At 40.3% G+C, this 14,189-nt stretch overlaps 1 long non-coding RNA gene across 1 annotated transcript in view; it reads left to right on the forward strand.

The window, feature by feature from the left end:
• Positions 1 to 1,055: 1,055 nt before the first annotated feature.
• The window catches only part of LOC112545828 (uncharacterized), a 32,616-nt gene continuing 19,482 nt past the window's right edge, over positions 1,056 to 14,189 (forward strand). Inside the window, exons 1-2 of the long non-coding RNA XR_012903410.2 lie at positions 1,056 to 1,267; positions 5,914 to 5,997. This is a non-coding gene — a long non-coding RNA (uncharacterized LOC112545828). The remainder of the gene's footprint in view (positions 1,268 to 5,913; positions 5,998 to 14,189) is intronic.

A 14,189-nucleotide genomic window follows, 5' to 3' on the forward strand; every position in this document is an offset into this window, starting at 1 on the left:
GTTGGCCACCCCTGCCCTAGTGCTTCTTATTTTTCACTGCTTTAAGGAATCGGTTTCCTCTGGCCTTTGTGCAGGTGCACAGAAGGAGGTACGAGGGGAAGTTCTTATGCCCAAGAGAGCACAAGGACTGCTGCTTCTTATGGTCATAAACTGACCTCATAATTGAAGAAGGAAACTGGCAAGGCCACAGTGCCGCCAGGCCTCTCCATTCTACAATGCTATCCCTTGGCAGGATGCAAATTATATATTTTTCCTGCACTCTGGAGATCTCCAAAAGGGCCATATTGACTTGAGATGGTCTCTTTCCTGAAGCTGTGCCTGGGATATTATCCATTCCATTCAGTGTAGCTTTGTCACTGTGTTATCTGAGCTGAATGACAGGACTAATATCTGTCACACAAGGCTCATTCTTGCCACAGGGGAGAGTTGGTGCCACAAAGTGTTTGGGGTGTTTATTGCACACACTGTTTGTCCCAGAAGGAAATGGCAAAGAAACTCCTCACCCTTGGAGTAGGTAGTGATGAGGTTTGTGATGACTCTTAGTTTCAGGGGGTATTGCTCCACAGTCTTGTCCCAGTCTTCAGTTCCCATGCAGTGGGAGAAAGCTCCAGTTCCCATACAGCCTAATTTTACCCTGGTGGTCAATTGTGCCATGGGGAGAGGAGTTGTAGTTCACAGCCAAGAGATTTAGTTGCCCCAGGCCTAAGCTACTGAATGCCTTGATGACAAGGATGGAGATCTTGAACTTGACTCTACAGGAGGCCAGTATAAAAAGCAGAACTGTGTTTATGGCACCTGATATTGCTGAGCAGATGAACTGCAGTGTTCTGTGCTAGTTGGGCTATACTGCTATTCACTACTCCTCACTCAGATTGTTGCATAATTTACATAATCTGACCGTAAATCATTAAAATATGGCAAGCTAGAGACACTAGCAATATACAAACTCCTGTGCTTTGTTGTCGATTGCTGACAATTACAAGTTACCTCACAGCTGTTTCTAAGCAAGCGCCTTTATTATGTCATTTGCTGCAATAGACCAGAGCAAATTCACTCATCAAACATACAGGACCCCAGCCCTGCTCTTGGAATATATGGTTTGCTGGGGTCACAGAGGGGGAAATATAGCGCATGGCATGACAGCATTTCTTCCCTGAAGTCCACAGCCAACCTGAGATGGACAGCTGATGTGGCTTTAACATATGCCAGGGGATCATTTTGGCTTTCAAAGAAAGCCAGAATCCAGACAAAGCCAAGGTGATACAAGGTATCCTCTACTCTTCCCAACAGCAGTGCCTTTTCTGTTATGTCCACTGGAAGTACAACATAGAAATAGACTTTGAATGATGATTGTTGCTTGCAACTAAAATGGGAGCCTGTGGTACATATGGGGGCATAAACTAATAAAATCAAATTGATACTAGAGCTGTGTAAACTTAACACATTTTGCTTCTTGAGAATCCATGTATGAATCTTTGCAAATTCATATTTATTTCTTTGGTGCTACAATCGTGCATGGTATTTTTAATCAAATCAAAGAAAGATACCTGCTCCAGGGAACTTACAATCTCAGCATGGGGGGTAAAGACAAAATGATTTTTTGAGATTCCTAGTGCGATAAGTGGGTCCACAAATTCACCCTAATTGTGAACTGAGCTTACAAAGTATGTGAAAATGTATAAGACATCACAATTTCCTATAATAATAAATGTTAATGGGAAAAGGTATGAAAAACTGAGTTAGTCCAAACAAAAAAGTCAACTGCTATAATTCAAGGACTGGTAAGAACTTGCATGATAAACAAGAAAAGTGTGGAACCATAAATTAGTGACCTGAAACTGGTGTAAAAAATAGACTTAATTGGTGGACAAAATAATAAGGGGAAGGTCTATTCTCTCCATTACTCCTTTTGTGGATCTCTAAAGAGATTTGGGGTATTAAAACTGGCTATTGGAGCAAACGTCACAAATGCAGCTGCCATCCCTGTTCTCTCCTGGGACTCCTGCTTTTTGTCACCTTGATCCTGAGAGATGTCCTGACCAAATTGGACAAGAGACAGGGACCAAGATGACATTGACATCTCTGCTGGATCCAGCTGAGTCCCAAACACCACCTGGAATGAAACAGGATTGGACTATACCAACAACAGCAAAAACAGCTCCATCCTACCTCAACCAATTTCTTCTTTCCCAACAGGACAGTTATTACCATCTTTGAAGGACTCTAAGTCTGCTAAACCAGATTTTTTTTACTTTTAAAAATTCTCCAGTAAAAAGGAACAAAGGATGCTCTTAAAACGAAGACCCTATTTAATACTTTACAGTTGAAATGCTTTAACTGTTTTTTCATTCTTTTCTTTATCTGCTATGCCTGAGGTCCTACTATACCAAACCTCAGGCTACGTCTACGCTGAAGGCTTTTTGCACGAGAAGCTTTTTGTGGAAGATTTCTTCTGCAAAAACATCTCGCACAAAAGCAATGCACTTTTGCACAAGAGAGAATCCACACTGCATGGACACTCTTGTGCAAGAAAGCTCTGATTGTCATTAACAGAATGGCCATCAGAGCATCTCTGCTTTTTCTGATAGGCTCTTTTTGCGCAAGAAACCCCTGTTGAGCATCCAAACACACCTTTTTGCCCAAGAACTCTTGCGCAAAAAGAAGTTATTCCTCTTAGAAAGAGGTATACCTATACTGCAAAAAGCCCTCTGTTCTGCCATTCTACTGTAAATTTTCTTGAGCAAAAACACACTTGAGGTGTGGAAAATCCATGGGTTTTTGCACAAAAGCGGCCGAGTTTGCTCAAAAATTCCTATAGTGTAGACGTAGCCTCAGATTCTGTTTAACACTGGTAATAATGCACAGTGATGTTAACAACTTTAATCCATCTATTATGTTTAAGTTAATACAACATCCCTTAACTCTAAGTTAAATATAGGACAACATTCATGTCAATGTGTGAGGAAGGGGATTTTGACAAGGATAGAGTTACCATAGGAGATTTTGACATCCGTTACTGTACAAACACAATATATTTTTAGATATTTTGTTTCAACTTATACATTATTATTTTGATTGACTAAATAAAATCTGTCAAGAGCAGAAGCAATGCATTGTAAGTTAGCACTTCAAGACTAAACTAGAAGAATTGAGTCTTTCAGAGGAGTTTGAAAAATTAAGATGTATGGACCAAGAACGATATTATAAATGTAGGTGCCAAGAAGCTTGAATTAGAAGGAAAAAAGGCATGCTGTTTTAGCAAATGATAGGGCACAAGAAGGGAAATATGAGAAACCAGTGATGGGATGGTGGGAGGAACTGAAGCTTGAAGATAAAATAAGGAGTTGAATTTGATGAAGAAAGAGATTAGAAGTCACTACAGGGACTCAAGGACAGAGATGGGACTATTGAAGGTGTGTCAGCCGACGGTCAGGGCAGTGTGTGTGTGTATGCTTCCGAGAAAAGGTTTAACGTCCGTGTCTTTACTGCTAGGACTAGGGTCCCATCGCAGAGGGTGGCCAGCAGGCCAACAGACGCCCTGTTATATAGGAAGAGCTTATTACACCTTAGATTTTAACTGCTAGAACACAAAGTTCCTTCGCAGCGGGCAGCCTGGGAAAGGCTGGAAAGGTGCCCCAATGGATCTTGTCACCTGGGAGTGACACAGATCCAAACGCCCAAGCTCTCCCTATGTCTGTCCCTTTATGACCGGCTGAAGTTCTTTTAAATTGTGCTTGGTTCTGTTACAGCAACTGAAGGAGTCAGGTTAAAGCTTAAACAGTTACAGGTTTATTAAAAGACTTATAAAAGCATATGGTTACAATGGCTATTGCTCTATTTCTTAAATGCTAACAAATACAGATTTTAAAAATGGTTACAAAGAAAATAAAGATAGAAAATAGAAATAATGGTACCAAGTGACAGCTTAATCTTTAAAGAGCTCTAAGTCTATGTATATATATACTTAAACAAAGGACCACATCCAGGTACAATTTTTACCCCTTTCTGTGCCTCTCGACTCCAGCGTGTCAGGCCAGGGCTGGTCTCTCAATTCCTAGGAAAGACGAATACGAGGTGGGCGTCCCCTTGGAACCTCGGGAGATCAAACACCAAACCTGACCAGCAGATAGATGGTAGATTGACACTCAGAGAAAATGCGCTGCTGGACCTATCTTTATACCCCTGGGGGCCCGTATTCTCTTTCTTATCTAAGATGCCGAATTGTACTGGTCCGTTTTGTGGCGCCAGTTCTTACAAGCAAGTTTCAAGTTAATTTACACTTGCAAGAGAGATAACTAAATTGTGAGCACTAGACATTTTTTACTGGGCGAGAGATTCCTCCCCCCGCGGATGGATGTGTGTTCGTATCAATATGGGTTTCAGTCAAGGGCACTCCTTGGCAGCCTCTTGGTCAGCAATTGGCGTATCTCTGTTTACAGCCATTTACGGTCACACAGCCTGGGCCTTCTTCTCTGTGTGCCCTGTATGCTCCAGGCAAGCAAAAATGGATGTTACAAGGGGGTTCCTGTCTGGCTACAAGGTGTGAATAAGAAAGACAATTATAACCACAATGCACTGGATAGATTTGAGATCTGCAGTGCAAGAGGTGAGGAGGCCAGAGAGGAATAGATTGCAATGATCAAGGCAAGGGGTTCTGAGAGGCAGGCTTTTAGCAGTAGAGTTGGAAAGAAAGGGATGGATTTGGGACATGGGATGGAGGAAGAATGGCCCAGATTTAATAACATCCTGGATGATAACAGGATGAGAGGATTCAAACAGAAACATCAAGTCTGAGCAACTGAGACTCTGGTGGAGTTATTTATGGTAAAAGAAAAAGGGGGAAAAATAAGGGGAAGAGGAAAAAGAAACTGTAACCTTTCGTAAATCCAATTTGTGTAGGCAGACAAATCTGTAGGCATAGCTATCAGACAGTTTCAAATGATGGATAGAAGTAGAGAAATTAGTGCTAAAGAATCATCATTGTATTGGTAACAAATGGTCTGGTAGCACTTTATAGACTAACAGAACATGTAGATGGTATCATGAGCTTTCATGGCCACTTTTTTAAGTTTATACTTTACAGACTAACTCGGCTACCCCCGAAGTAGGTAATTTAACTAATAGAGCTGGATGAGCTCCTCCAGGAAGTGGAGATTGACAGGGAAAGGACTAAAGACTGAGCACAGAGGGATACCATTGGAAAGTGAGAGAAGAGGAGACACTGCAAAAGAAAAACATTGAAGTAGTACCAATGGCTACTACTGTTTTAGATTCCATAGCATTTCTCTATCCTCAGATAAATTAAAACAGTGGTATTTTACCTACTATGGTGTGGTAACTCTTAGTAATTGTTGACTTTTTAATGGTAATGACTGTAGAACAAGAAGCAATCATGTATAGAAACACAAAATCCCACGGATGAAATATTGAAGGAAGAGGACAGACTAATAATGCAGAAGGCATACTTGGACCTGACCATGAACAGAACATTAGTGACCTTAGAATGTATCTCGGTAAAGAAAATCAGGAGTCTCATTGCAGATGATCCATGGAAGACCTAGAAGAAAAAATCTTGAATAGATGTAATACATGCTAATTACTCTGTAGATGAAATTATTTAGATTATAAACATTCAAAAAAAATCTTTGGGGAGTCCTTTGCAGAAGCTATTTAGTTATGTATATTTAGATAAACTATCTAGTTAGCAAGAATATTTTTAAGAAATATGATGAAATAGGAATTGTCTAAAAGACAGGAGCAATTGATATGAAATTACCAAATTCAAGCACTGCAAAGGTAAATAGCTGGCTCTTTCATTATTTCATACCAAGACCAAGTACGGTACATTAATGATATTGGTCAAAATGTATAAATTGCTTAAGATAAATAATTTTATGTCAAATCCAAACACAGTGTGAAGAATTTCAAACAGACCTAATCAAGACAGATGGACGAGGGACTTGATGACAAATGAAAATCACTGTTCACAAAAGCAAGGTAATTGACATAGGAAGATCATTTGAACAACTACTATGTATTGTTTGAGTTTAAATTATTTGTACCACTCAGGAAAAATACCTGGGTGGCACTGTGGGCAGTTCAGAAAAAAAAAACCCTGTTTAATGTGAAGCAGCAGTCATGAAGTAAGCTGTGTATTTTGAGGTATATAAAATGAAATAAAGATTCTTACTGTGAATATATAATTGCATTATATAAACCAACAGTACATTTTCACTTTGAACACTATGATTATTTCTGATCCCTCTATCTATAAAATGATTTCCTAGAAATTGAAAGGTTCAGAGATGGGTTGCAGAAATTGTAAGAAACATAAGAGGCTTCCATGTATGCACAGTTTTAAAAGACCGTTAGTTTAGAGGGAAGATAAGTATATAGAAAGTAAATCAGGCACTCCTGTTTACCCTTTTTCATGGAAAAAGAACTGGAGCACTGGTGTAGGGAAATAGTTATTTTGAAAATATCTAGAGTTACATCAGAAGAGATTTTTCTGTTTTGCAATAATAATAAACCTCCATGTTTCAGGGCATAAGACATTCACAAGTTGATGAGTCAGAATCTTCTTCTATGTGCAGATCATTTTCCAGTACTGGTATTCTTACAACATCCTCTCAAACAGCTAGCTACCATTGGAGACAGGATTCTAGACTAAATGGACCACTGCTCCATTCCAGTAGAGCAATTTCTATGTTCCTAATCATGGAATTTTAAATAACACTCTTCAGTGCAGAACTGTATACCTAGCCATTCGTATCAACATATTCAAAATCCCTCATCATACTGTCTGATGAAAGTGAAAAATACTCAGCATGAGCTTGCTCATCACAGGCTGTTCATACACTACCAATGTTCCCTCTAATCTTTTCTATCCCTGTGCAGATATTTTTCCATCTCTGTGTGGAATAAATTTTGTTATATGCCCTAAGGCATGTGTGAATATGCACCACCAATAAAAACAAAACACCCAGATGAACAGCCGCACAAGTGCTAAGCTTATAGGGAACACTGCACACTGCTACAACTTCTGTCGGCCAGGTTCTTTAGTCTTGTCCACTTAATTAGTGCAAAGGGTGTGGAAACCAGCCTGGAGACTCCCCAGTTGAGATTCCATTAATACAGGATCATTCCTAGTGTGCACAAAGCTGTCATAGCATGCTCCTATTCCATCTTCCGTAAGTGCAGGTAGTGATCAGAGAGGGATAAAGAGACTGAGTACTTTGTTATTTCAGACTGATATAAAGTCCGTTGAGGATTGTTACCACAACCAATGATGCTCTAAGTTCTGCTGGGGATCTAGTCAGAGCAGATCCTGTCAGAGATTCAGGGAGTCCATCACATTCTGTGTGCTGAGCAGAAACTTGGTGCAGCCGAGGATCTGCACCTATATTTGTTCTCCCTCCCTCCCCCCAGTATTTTCCCCCGTTACTGTAGCTTGTTTTAAAGCTATAATTCATGGGATTTATAGTTACTAGTTCACAGAACATCTTAGTTTATGCAGGCATATTGCAGCAATATGAATGTATAATCTTTCATGTTTAAAGAAACTACCTTCAAACACGAAATAAAATTAGTTATATAAATACAGTAACAAATGTTTCCCATTATTTGTATAATCTCTTATTTTACGTTCATCCTGTTGTTTCCTGAACTCACTGAAGCTGTTAGCAGTTTTCATTATCTTTTAGGCTACCTGTTTAACATACTTTGATATGTTTTCCCCCATATTAATCCCAGCTTTTAGATCATCTTATTCCTTTGTCCTTTGAAAATTTGAGTTTGCAAGGCTCCTTTGAATCCCCTTAAGAAATATACAAACTTCCATTATAGCTTCATAAAATGTGTTATTTCCTAATGGAAATAAGCCTAGGTTTCTGCTTGCACATCTGGTCTAGCTTTGGTTGCTGTACATAGCAACCCTCTAGGAGCAAATATGTTATTTCTATTTTTGCATTAAAAATAAAAAGAAACACTCACCCGCTGAGATCTCAAGCCATTATGTTGTGTTATCTTCTGGTAAAACTTTTGATTCATATTGTAATTGTGACAGATATTGCACCCACATGCAGTACATCTGGGAAGAACTATATTGTATTAAGTTTCTGCAGCACTGTGGGCTAAGGAGCCTAGGTAGGATTGTGTTCTACTCCATAGGGGAGGATTATCACACCTCCTTCAGGAACTAATGACAGCACAGGGTGACTAAGATGAAGCACTTGCAATGTAAACACCCTGGACGTTTGCTTACACTGGTTCAAACTGGGTTTCCAAAGACTAAGAAACAAAGAAAGGTTTTTAGCTTTAAAAAGGTTGTGAGGACCTTCTTTCTGATTCAGCACATGGAGAGGATCTTCTGTCCAAGGGCCCCAAGCTTTGAGGAAGGGTTCAAAAGACTTTGGCTTATCACGACCCCATAAGACTGATAGGTGTTATCTCTGGTCAGCTTTCAGCCTGCACATGGCCTATATCTACATTGCGTCTCTTGAGCAAGAACATATGCAAATGAGGCGCTGCTACGAATATCACAATCCCTCATTTGCATACTTAATGAGCCACCATTTAGCTCAAGGAGCTTTTGCACAAGAAGGAGCCGTCTATACAGCTTCTTCTTGTGCAAACCCTCCCCTCTTGTGCAAGATCCATTTTGCCTGAAAATAAGCAGCAGAATGGCTCTTGTGCAAAAGCCCCTTGCGGTGGCTCATTAAGTATGCAAATGAGGCACACCTCATTTGCATATGTTATTGCGCAAGAGAGAGCAATGTAGATGTAGCCTTAGAGGTTACACCTCCCAAAACCAGTACTCTCTGGTTTGGCAACATCAGTGGTTTTGCTGGACCATGGATATTCCTGGACCAGAGAGCCCTGGGAGCCTAGTAGCAGAGGAGACCAGCATCCAGAAGCAGAACTGGGAGCAGGAGCCTGCAGCAGCCCCCAGCAGCCTGGGGCAGCGGGATGGGGCTGGAGCCCACAGCCTCTGACAGCAAACCATGGCAGTAGGATTGGGGCTGGAGCCTGCAGTAGCCCCTAGCAGCCCATAGCAGTGATGCTAGACTGGCAGTGCCCTGGAGTCTGCAGCAGCAGAGCCAGAGTCTCCAGCAGCCCGCAGCAGCAGGGCTGGGGTCAGAACCTCCAGCAGCTCCCCACAAACTCCAGCAGCAGAAGTGGGGCTGGGGCTGGCAGCAGCACAACAGGCAGTTCAACTGGGAGCCAGGTGCTGGTAGCAGTGGGGCTGGTAACCCAGCTGGGTCGACAATAGTAGGAGATGCAGAGATGGCTAGGGCAACAGAGTCAGCAGCACTGAGGGGCGGTGGACTGGGGGGCCAGTGGCAGGAGACCTCCCCTGGTCCGGCTAATTCTCCCATCTGGGACTGGTCAATAATCAAGGGTGCTGGAATAAGGAGGTCCAACCTATAAGAAGTTTGTTTTTTCTTTCTAGTGGTTTTCCCTTATGAATAAAGGTGATAGTTAGTGTGAGGTAACTTGTAACTGTTGTAAATACACAGCAAAACACTAGGGCTATGTCTACACTGGCATGATTTTCCGGAAATGCTTTTAACAGAAAAGTTTTCCGTTAAAAGCATTTTCGGAAAAGAGAGTCTAGATTGGCAGGACGTTTTTCCGCAAAAGTACTTTTTGCGATTGGGGCTTTTTTGCGGAAAAGAAATCTCTGCTGTCTACACTGGCCCTTTTGCGCAAAAGTCTTTTGGAAAAAGACTTTTGCCCGAATGGGAGCAGCATAGTATTTCCACAAAAGCACTGACAATCTTACATGAGATCGTCAGTGCTCTTGTGGAAATTCAAGCGGCCAGTGTAGACGGCTGGCAAGTTTTTCCGCAAAAGCAGATGATTTTGCGGAAAAACTTGCCAGTCTAGAGACAGCCTGGTACTACCAGCCTTTAGTACTACTGGCTTGCTGGATATATCAGAGTGTAAGATAGATGGAGCCTTATAGCCCTTGTCAGGAGGGGGAAACTCCAGTCCACACAAGAGAAGAGAGAGGTGGGAGCAAGAAATCTTAACTGGGAGTCCTTATAGAGGTGCATAATCAACGAGAAGTCCTGTGGCACCTTATAGACTAACAGATTTATTGGAGCATAATCTTTCGTGGGTGAAGTGGGCCTTTGCCCATGAAAGCTTATGCTCTAATAAATCTGTTAGTCTATAAGGTGCCACAGGACTTTTCATTGTTTACGCAGATTCAGACTAACACGGCTACCCTTCTGATACTTACAGAGGTGCAGTTACCCTGAAACTGTGACTGTAATCTTGTAGGTTTTTAGAAACCCTGGCATTCTGTTTGTGTTCTAAGTTAATACCAGCTATTAAACTGCAGGCTTTAATGATTTTTCTACAGTCATTCCAAGTCCTTCTTTAAAAATCCTTTTACTGTAGCAGCTTTTCCTCTTTTCAGTCTTTGCTACCAGACCCCTGATTCTGTATTTACTGTATATGTTTGAATTACATTTTCCATTTACAGTATTTACCAAGCCATTTATGAACTGATTCTTTTAAGTAAGAATTCACAGATCTTTTTAAATATTACCTAGTATAAACACCAGAATGGTGAGATTATGTGAGGGCCTCCAGTGATGCCTTTCATCTAATCCCAAATTTATTAATTTCCTATATGTATAATTATGTATAAAGATCATACAACATAGAAGAAAATTATCAAATGGAATCAACCTTGTTAACATATTTTCTTTTCTATTATATTCATTTTATTCATCTTTCTAAAACAATCATATTTTCAATTTAGAAAGCTTATTTCAGACATTTTCCATGCTCTCTTAAAAGATTTTACTGATCCATGAATGTCATGACATTTCAAAGATGATGGCATATACAGAATTTTCAGCATGACTGAGGACAGAGTTGGGACAAACAGGATGACAGATGAGAGCTTTGAGGTACAAATTCAGAAGTAAAGAGAACAGGGGTATCTCACACCGTCAGGTCTGTCACAAATCTCCTGCAACAGCCAACTTGGGATTGCAGCAATCATGAAATAGTGTCATCTTCTTGTAAGAAACACAATTTATGATGAAACTTTTTGACTTGTCTGCAGTAAAATAATTGCTGTATAATCATTCCAGCCTGTATCTGATTCATTCTTGTATATATAATGAAATCTGGCTTTGGAAAATGTGTGACACACAAGACATTAGGGTTTCTCCAGTAATGGCAGTTCAAGCTGAATCTTCTTTTTTATAGTTTGAAAGCAGGGGCTTAGGAACTTGCCATGTACCACCAGACCAATGTTCCATTCAGTCCATTGTCCTGTCTGCATCAGTGGAAGGCACAAACCCTCATGAAATACAAGCTGCACTTCTCTAGTCACTCTTTGATCCAGCAACATCTGTGGTCCAGCATGATTTTAGTTAGCCAGATCTCCACTTGTCATGGGTGTAGCCAAGTTTCCTACAGCCCCATGACATTTGTTTAAAGCCACCAGTCCTGGCTCTCGGTGTTCTGTGCTTTTGTTTAGCTCTAATTTATCCCTAAATGTCTTCTAAAAGCCCAGTAAACAGTGGAAATGTTGATAATGCTGCTAGACAATATTGGCTTACTATGGTTCGGCAAATTCTCTGTTTCGGCACCAGTCAGGTCTTGATGATGCCAGACTAGAGAGGTTTAACATTTTAAGACTGCAACACAAACAGACATTTCCTTTGTATACATCTGGTGATCGGTTTATGCCCTGAAACATTAGTAATGTGAGTCCTGTATTGATAAAATACTTCTGGTGAGGGTCCCAAAATACTGATGATCACTGTACCTCACTTTGAGTGTTTTAAGGAGCTTGATCCAAAGCACCTGGAAATCAATGGAAAGTGTCTCATGGACACTTTCATGAGCTTTTGAACTGAGCCCATACTGAACAATTTTAGTGATAAGAGTATGCTTTCTGGAGAGGAGGCAGCCACTGAGATTACTCTGTGATTACTCATCAAACTATTCCACAGACTGTGTGTCTATCTATTTTGACCTTTTTCAATGGAAAAGTCATACTACTTTTCCCTGCTTCTTTGACAGCAAGGAGTTTGCATACTTTTACTGTTTTTCTTTGAATAAATATCCACCATAACTAGATATGAAAGCAGAGAAAGAATGCTTATATGACTAATTCTTTCCTGAAATACTGTATCTCATACATCCTTATAGCCTATCATCTTTTACTCAGGAGAGTAAATGCCAAAGATTTTTCATTCTTCACCTTTATAGTCACCATGAAGATATAACCCCAAGTTACTGATTCATACAGTAGTTACTTGTACTGTTTATGAGTTGCTACAGTGATCTTTTCCTTTCCCAGCTTCTTTTAGTGGGAGATATAATTTATCATAATGAAATGAAGGAAAGTATTAAAAAGGCTGAAGACATGTAAAGTAGCTTATTGCAGAAAGTAAGTGCTAAAAAATAATGTACTAATAAAAATGTTCTCCCCCTTTTATACTTACCTCTTATTCCGTATAATAAAAGTATCTCTGGCAGCTAATGTTCAGGCTTCACCTATTTCTTCCTGGTAGTGTCATTAGATCCCTCCATGCCAGATCATCAAAAATCTAAAAAAGACCCACAACTCTTTATTAGATACATGTGAGAACACAGGTACATGGTGCATTTGGCATAGGGTATGATCCAGCAGCCACTGAAATAAGAATACATATTCCCCTAGAGTTTCTATATAGAAGTATCTGGGGCAGTATTATTACAGATAGGGATATATAGAGGCATTGCTTGTACAAGGAAATCCTGATACCCATATCCGAGTTCACTCTGATCATTCAATTATTCAGAAAGAAGAGTAGCTATCTCCCAATTAGTTCCAGTGACCTTTGTGCCATTGAACACCTCCCCCATCTTTGTTAAGCTTTGCCTTTTTTCCTGTTCATGTCTTGTCTATAGAAACAGCGAAATTCTCTGATTTGTTTTATTTGTGGGTTTTTAGCTGACATTTTAAAAAGTGATAATTGCTTACTAACAGGTGGTTGTGAACTTTTGAAATCAACACAGACGGCTAACTTTAAAAGTAACAATGACCGGGAAAAGGACTAGAATCCAAAGGTGTCATAGAGACAGTCTGATTTCCCCAAAGTTCTCTAAAGGCTGATTTTCCTGACAGCTTCCCTGCCCAGTACCTGGCTAGACAACTAGAGATCCCAGGGTTTCTACCATGTAAATTGTTTCGATGCCAGGACTCTCTTCTCTTTTAAGGAAAACTGTGAAATATTGTTTGTTTTATTGGGCTGTTCCAACAATGTTCTTGTTGAAGCTGTGTTAGTTGATCTATGACCTGAGGATCTTGCAGGGACAGGGTTATTAATATTCAAGTAAGTCAGTCTCTCATAGGTTAGTTGTATGTGTGAGTTCTGGCTATGACTGAGCACAAGTTAGCTGAATCATGACATAGTCAGACACCCCATTAGAGGGAGCTTGCATATGTAAGAAGTCTATAAGAGCTACTCAAAACTTCAGGGTTGTCTGACTCCTTGAATTTTGCAAATTCCCTCATATGTGTAAATCACACTGTCAATGTGTGAAGCACAGTAGAATAGAGATGGTTTTGCGCTGTAAATAAATACAAGACTGACTTCTATCTGGTTGTGGTATAGTTTGGCTTAAGTTCATTGTTTGTATTTTTTTCTTGCATTTTATAATAACTGAGCTCATTGGCTAAAGGTCAGTGGTCTTCAGAATGATTTTAGGACTTTGTCTTGTTTTGCTGATTCACACCAGCTGAGTTCTGGGCCCCGCTGCATTTCTGATATTTTATCTAGTCACTGTACTCAGTACAGTGTTTAAGTACAACTTAAACCTGTCCAACACATTATCAATAAACTACAGCCTATACTGGAACAGGATACCATACTCAAAGAGGCAGACCCATAGTCTCCTATAGACAACCACCTAACCTCAAGATGATTCTTACCAACCACCACAGGACATACCACACTAATACCAACCCTGGTACCTTCCCTTGCAACAAACCCCCTTGCCAGCTTTGTCCACATATTCATTCTGCTGATACCATTATTGGACCTAACCAAGTGAGTTATAAGATCAAGAACACATATTCCTGCGCATCCAGAAATATAATCTATGCTATCATGTGCCGAAAGTGTCCGTCTGCTATGTACATTGGACAAACATCTCAGACACTTCGCCAAAGG

This window comes from Pelodiscus sinensis, chromosome 5 (genome assembly GCF_052426305.1).
Source record: "Pelodiscus sinensis isolate ZL-2025 chromosome 5, ASM5242630v1, whole genome shotgun sequence".
Classification (NCBI taxonomy): Eukaryota; Metazoa; Chordata; order Testudines; family Trionychidae; genus Pelodiscus; species Pelodiscus sinensis.